The sequence below is a fragment of the Carlito syrichta genome, unplaced genomic scaffold (genome assembly GCF_000164805.1).
Source record: "Carlito syrichta isolate Samal-C Ts95f unplaced genomic scaffold, Tarsius_syrichta-2.0.1 Scaffold309092, whole genome shotgun sequence".
NCBI lineage: Eukaryota > Metazoa > Chordata > Mammalia > Primates > Tarsiidae > Carlito > Carlito syrichta.
The window spans coordinates 102,023-108,553 of record NW_007253188.1 but is presented as its reverse complement, the minus strand read 5'-3'; positions in this window follow the sequence as shown (position 1 = coordinate 108,553).

Genomic DNA, 6,531 nt, shown 5'->3' with positions numbered 1-6,531 from the left:
GGGCGACAGAGTGAGACTCCAACTCAAAAAAAAAAAAAAGCAGGATTTATTGAGAGGACAGAAGAGCTCCCAGAGTAGGAAGGGACCTGAAGGGGTTGCCCGACACAAGTTCTTGTGTGAACCTGAGGAATTTCTTCATCTGGAGAGGATAGTGCCAGCCTTCCTAACAGTAGTGAAGAATTGGGGGGACAAGATATATAAAGTGAAGATAGGGGAGGAACTGGCCACTCTACAGAGGGACACATTCTGGCAAGCTGGGTCAGGGTTGCCAGAGCAAGAGGCCAGCCCAACAGATAGGAGGACCCAACCAGAGAGCTGGAAACTGGCACACATAATATCCTCTCTGTCCAGGAGGCTGTGGACCAGCCAGGGTGGGCTGCAGGGCTCAGGAAGTGGGGAAGGAGAGGAGTACAGTACCTCTCCTGGTATCCAGCCCCATCCAGGAAGGGTAAGTGCTAGTGGAAAGAACTCACCTGGTTGGGTCCTGACTGGATTACCCTTTGCTCTGAGCTTCAGTTCTCTCTGCCCCCCCCCATGGAAGATCATGACAGGTTTGTCAAGTATTAGCGCCTGAAGGGATGTTGGCCTGTCCTGGGAGGGGTGAACGTGGGCAAGGGCTGGTGCAGACAGCCAGACTGCAGGGGGCTGGGGGTTTTGCAACTCTGTTCCCTCTGCCTGAAACTCCCTCTTATCTTCTCTGGGAAGCCCTCTTCCCACCCACCTCCCACTCCCCTTCAGCTCTCAGCATGCCCATTTCTTCATCCAAGGAGCCTGCTCTGATGGGGCTCTTCTTCTTGGCACCACACCCCTCACCCACAGCCCGTGCCCAAACTCCGATTTTACTATGTTCCATTGTGATATTTGTATTACCCTTTGTGTCCTCCCCTAGACCACTAGCACCATGAAGAGAGCAGTCATATCTAGCCAGGCACTGTTCCAGACACAGAGGAGATAGCAGAGAACAGACAGAAAACACATTAGCACAAAAATAAGGGCCACAGGATGGAAAGCTGGGGCTACTATGGCTACAGGGGAAGGGAAGCTTAAACTCTACTCTGGGCCCTCAGGATGGAGCCTATGACCCTCCTCAAGGCCAGGCAAGCTCTACAAAGCTTGGGGCTTTGGTAGCAGAGCAGAAATAGAACTAGGCCAGACTGGCAGGGGAGGGATGTGAGCCAAGTCACCCAGAATCTCAGACCCCATTCCCCAAAGGTCATAGACTTGGGGTGTGGGGAGAGGCAATATGGAACACAGGGCTGACGAAGTGGGGTCAGCTGAGATACAACAAGGACTCATCACCTCTTAGGTTCAATGGAGCCATGGAGTGTTGGGTGGGGTGTGTGTGTGTACATATGTATGCACAAATTGACAGGAAGGCCTCTAACCCAGGGTTTTTCAGACTTGTTTCCAGGAGCATAATTCTTTTTTCTTCAGAGATGGGGTCCTAGGCTGGGCGCAGTGGCTCACGCCTCTAATCCCAGCACTTTAGGAGGCAGAGGTGAGAGGATTGCTTGAGCACAGGGGTTCCAGACCAGCCTGAGCAACATGGCAAGATCTCGTCTCCACAATAAAAAAAAAAAATCATCCAGGCACGGTGGCGCATGCTTGTGGTTCCAGCTACTTGGAAGGCTGAGGCAGAAGGATCACCTGAGCCCAGCAGGTTAAGGCTGTGATAGTCATGAGCAGTGTGCCACTGCACTCCAGCCTGGGTGACAGAGTGAGACTCTGACTCAAAAAAAAAAAAAAAAGCTGGCTCTGTTGCCCAAACTGGAGTGCAGAGGCACAATTATAGCTCACTTGCAGCCTAGAGATTTTTTTTTCTTTTCTTTTCTTCTTCTTTTTTTTTTGAGTTGGAGTCTCACTCTGTGGTCCAGGCTGGAGTACAGTGGCATACTCATGGCTACTGCAGTCTCAACCTGCTGGGCTCAGGTGATCCTTCCACCTCAGCCTTCCAAGTTTTTGAAACTACAGGCACACACTACCACGCCTGGCTTATTTTTTTATTTATTGTAGAGACAAGGTTTCACCAACTTGCCCAGGCTGGTCTTGAAAGCCTGAACTCAGGCAAGCCTCTCACCTTGGCCTTCCAAAGAGCTGAGATTACAGGCTTGAACTACCGTGCCCAGCCAGCCTAGAGCTTCTAGGCTCAAGTGATCCTTCTGCCTCAGCCTTCCAAGTAGCTGGGACTACAGGTGCACACCAACATGCCCAGCTAATTTTTTTTTTAGTTAAAGTGTTACTCTGTTACCCAAGCTGGAGTGCAGTGGCACATTCAAGGCCACCACAGCCTTGACCTGTTGTGCTCAGGCGATCCTTTCACCTCAGCCTTCCAAGTAACTGGAACTACAGGCATGTGCTACCACACCCAGCTAATGTTTTGGTTTATTGTAGAGACAAGGTCTTGCCAAGTTGCCCAGGTTGGTCTAGAACCTGTGGGCTCAGGCAATCTTCTCGCCTCCGCCTCCCAAATTGCTTGGATTACAGGCGTAAACCACCATGCCCAGCTAATTTTTAAAATATTTTGTAGAGACAAGGTCTCACTATATTGCCCAGGCTAGTCTTGAACAACTAATGTCAAGTAATTCTCCCTCCTCAGCCTCCCAAATCACTAGGATTACAGGTATCGGCCACTGCACCTGACTCAAGCATAACACTTTATTAAACCAAAGTCCTCCTTCAAACCTCATAAATGACACTAATGAGTAGATTTGCGCATTGAAGCAGGTGGGCGCAGTGTTTCCCTCCAACTCTAGGCATATGCCTTCCTCACAGTAGTAAGGTATTTCCAAACAATTCAGTTTGAAAATCACCCATGTGCCGGGCGGTTATGGTGGCTCACACCTGTAACTCCAGCACTTTGGGAGGTAGAGGTGAGAGGATTACCTGAGCCCAAGGGTTCAAGACCAGCCTGGGTAACTTGGCAAACCCTCATCTCTACAATAAATAAATTTTAAAAATTAGCCAGTCATGGTGGCACACGCCTGTAGTGCCGGCTACTTGGAAGGCTGAGCGGAAGAATCACCTGGGCCCAGCAGGCCAAGGGTGTGGTGGCTGGGAGTGTGCCACTGCACTCCAACCTGGGCAACAGAGTGAGACTCTGGCTCAAAAAAAAAAAAAAAGAAAGAAAAAGAAAAAGACCAGTCTGGATAGGGCAACATGGTGAGGCTCCATCTCTATGAGAAAAAAAAATGCTGGATGCAGTGGCTCATGCCTGTAATCCCAACACTGGGAGGCCAAGGCAAGAAGATTGTCTGAGCCCAGGAGTTCAAGACCAACCTGGGCAACTTGGCGAGCCCTCGTCTCTACAATGAATAAATAAAAAAATTTAGCCTGGCTCGGTGGCTCAGCCTATAATCCCGCGCCTTTGGGAGGCTGAGGTGAGTGGATTGCCTGAGCACGTGGGTTCGAGACCCACCTGGGCAACTTGGCGAGACCTTATCTCTAAAATAAATAAAAAATTAGCCGGGCGTGGTAGTGCGCGCCTGTAATTCCTGCTACTTGGAAGGCTGAGGCGGAAGGATCGCCGGAGCCCAGTAAGTTGAGGTTGCGGTGGCCGGGAGCGGCCACTGCACTCCAGTCTGGGCGACAGAGTGAGACTCCAACTCAAAAAAAAAAAAAAAAAAAAAATTTGTACCCTACATCTTGAAAATGAAAAAAAATTTTAAAAAGAAAGAAAACCACTCATACAATCCACCCCTTTCATTTATAGGCAAGAAAACTAGACCTGGAGAAAGCAGTGGCATGGTGAGCTAATGCCAGAACTCCTGCTTCCCACTCTGCAACAACTCATATGTCTTGGGCACCATTGATGTGACAGGTCTCGTGCAGGGACAGAGTAGGGACTATGGAAGATATGGTTCCTGCTCTATCTGAGCTCAGAGTCAATGGGGGCGACAGGTCACTAGGCAATCGCTATACAAAATGAGAACAGGGTTGGCACAAGCCCAAGTCTGGATATGCCCTGCCTTGCTCATCCACTGAACCACATTCTGGAACACCTTTGACAAGCCATGGGGCAGCTGCTGGACGTTGACTATGGGATTCCTAGAGACCTACCCCAGTGTTCTCCTCCATGGTGGCAGCCTGCCCTCCTGACTTGATAACTTGAGGCCCCCTCAAGGCTGCAGGAGGGCATGAAGGCTGTGATGTACCACCTGCCGCCCTGAAGTGACAACCTAGTTCTACTGTAGTTTCTCATGTGCCCTGGAAAGCCACTGGCTTCCACCAAGCCTCAGGTCTTCCTCTGAAAAACAGGGCTATGATGAGATTTCCATGAAGATAGCCCTCCCCATGGGTACTACATCAAGGAGTCAAGCACCAGTTCCAGGTTAAGGCCATCACCACTTCTCACCTGTACCCCCAACACATCTGTCTCATGTCTCAAAAAGAATAGCTGAGGCTGGGCACAGTGACTCCTGTCTGTAATCCCAGCACTTTGGGAGACTGAGATGGGAGGATTGCTTGAGTCCAGAAGTACAAGACCAGCCTAGGCAACACAGCGAGACCTTGTCTCTACAAAAATAAAAAAAAAATCAGAAAATTAGCCCAGAGTGGTGGTGCATGCCTGTAGTACCAGCTACTTGGGAGGCTGAAGCAGAAGGATCACCTGAGACCAGGAGGTCAAGGCTGCAGTGAACCGTGATTGTGCCATTGCACTCCAGCTTGGGTGATAGAGTGAGATCCAGTTTTTTAAAAAAGGGGGACAGTAAGAAAAAATAAATATCTGGAGCCATAATTCTCAGTGTTCTTGTTATTTGCCACTGCCCAAATGCCACTGCATTTCCTGTGGATTCAGAAGAATCTGGTTTTAAAAAAAACTTGAGTATAAGGCAGTGGCTCATGCCTGTAATTCCAGCACTTTGGGAGGCCAAGGTGAGAGGATTGCCTGAGCCATGGGTTTGAGGCCAGTAGAGGCAATACGGCAAGACCTTGTCTCTACAATAAATAAATTAGTTTGGCATGGTGGCTCATGTTTATAGTTCCAGCTACTTGGAAGGCTGAGGCAGAAGGATTGCCTGAGCCTAGCAGGTCGAGGCTGCTGTGGTTGTGAGCGTGCCACTACACTCCAGCCTGGGCGATAGAGTAAGACTCCAACACACACATACACACAAAATGGCCAGGTGTGGTGGCTCAGTCTGTAATCCCAGCACTTTGGGAGACGGAGGTGAGAGAACTGCCTGAGACTGGGGGGTTCGAGACCAGCCTGGGCAACTTGATGAGATCTCGTCTCTATAATAAATCACAAAAACTAACTGGGCATGGTGACGTGTCTGTAGTTCCAGCTACTTGGAAGGCTGAGGTGGAAGGATGGCCTGAGCAGCAGGTCGAGGCTGTGTAGGCAGTGAGCATGCCACTGCACTCCAGCCTGGGCGACAAGAGTGAGACTCCAACTCAAAAAACAAACAAACAAACAAAACCTTGAGTATAGTGGAAAGGGTGGAGTCAGAGGGCCATATGCTGAGTGAACACAGCAGTTGTAAGAGGTCCCAGGTGCTTCCTCGGCCATATCCCGTAGACCAAGATACAAAGGGTCTAATGTAACCTTTTTTTTGAGTTGGAATCTCACTCTGTCACCCAGGCTGGAGTGCAGTGGCACACTCACGGCCACCACAGCCTCAACCTGCTAGGCTCAGGCAATCCTTCCACCTCAGCCTTCCAAGTAGCTGGAACCACAGGCACATGCCAGCATGCTTGGCTAAATTTTTTTTAATTTTTTGTTGTGGAGACAAGGTCTCACCAACTTGCCCAGGCTAGTCTTGAACGCTTGGGCTCAGACAATCCTCTTGCCTCCACCTCCCAAAGTGCTGGGATTATAGGTATGAGCCACCAAGCCCAGCATGACCTCAGTATTAAGGTCTAGATGCAGATGACCAGCTGTCCATTCGTGTCTCACAAGAGCCACTTGGCACCAGGGGGAAAAACAGGGAGGAGCCAATTGAAGCAGGGCTCCTGAACACCCAAACCACACAGGTGGTCAGTAAGAGAGACGCTCTGTGTGTGTGTGTGTGTGTGTGTGTGTGTGTGTGTGTGTGTGTGTGTGTGTGTGTGTGTGTGCGCGCGCGCGCGCGCGCGTGTGTGTGTGTGTGTGTGTGTGTATTCTGCAGCTTGGGACCTCATCAACATTTCTGCTAGGGCCTGACCCTCACTCCTAGCCCAGTAGAAGGCCTCTGCCCAAGGCCCCAATGAGCAGCCAAACCCTGGAGATTCAGCAGTTGCTGCCAGGAATGAGCCAGGTTGTGCCTCATTCCTTTCCTTCCTGCCTAGCCCTGGGTACCTATATTACCTTGCTGAGAAACGGCTTTTTTTTTTAGATTAGAAGATATAGTTTTGTTTTCTTTTGGGGGGGGTTGGAGTCTCACTCTGTCACTCAGACTGGAGTGCAGTGGCTGCTCCTGGCCACTGCAGCATCGACCTGCTGGGCTCTGGCCATCCTTCCGCCTCAGCCTTCCAAGTAGCTGGAACTACAGGCGAGTGCTATCACGCCTGGCTAATTTTTGATTTATTGTAGAGATGAGGTCTTGCCAAGTTGCC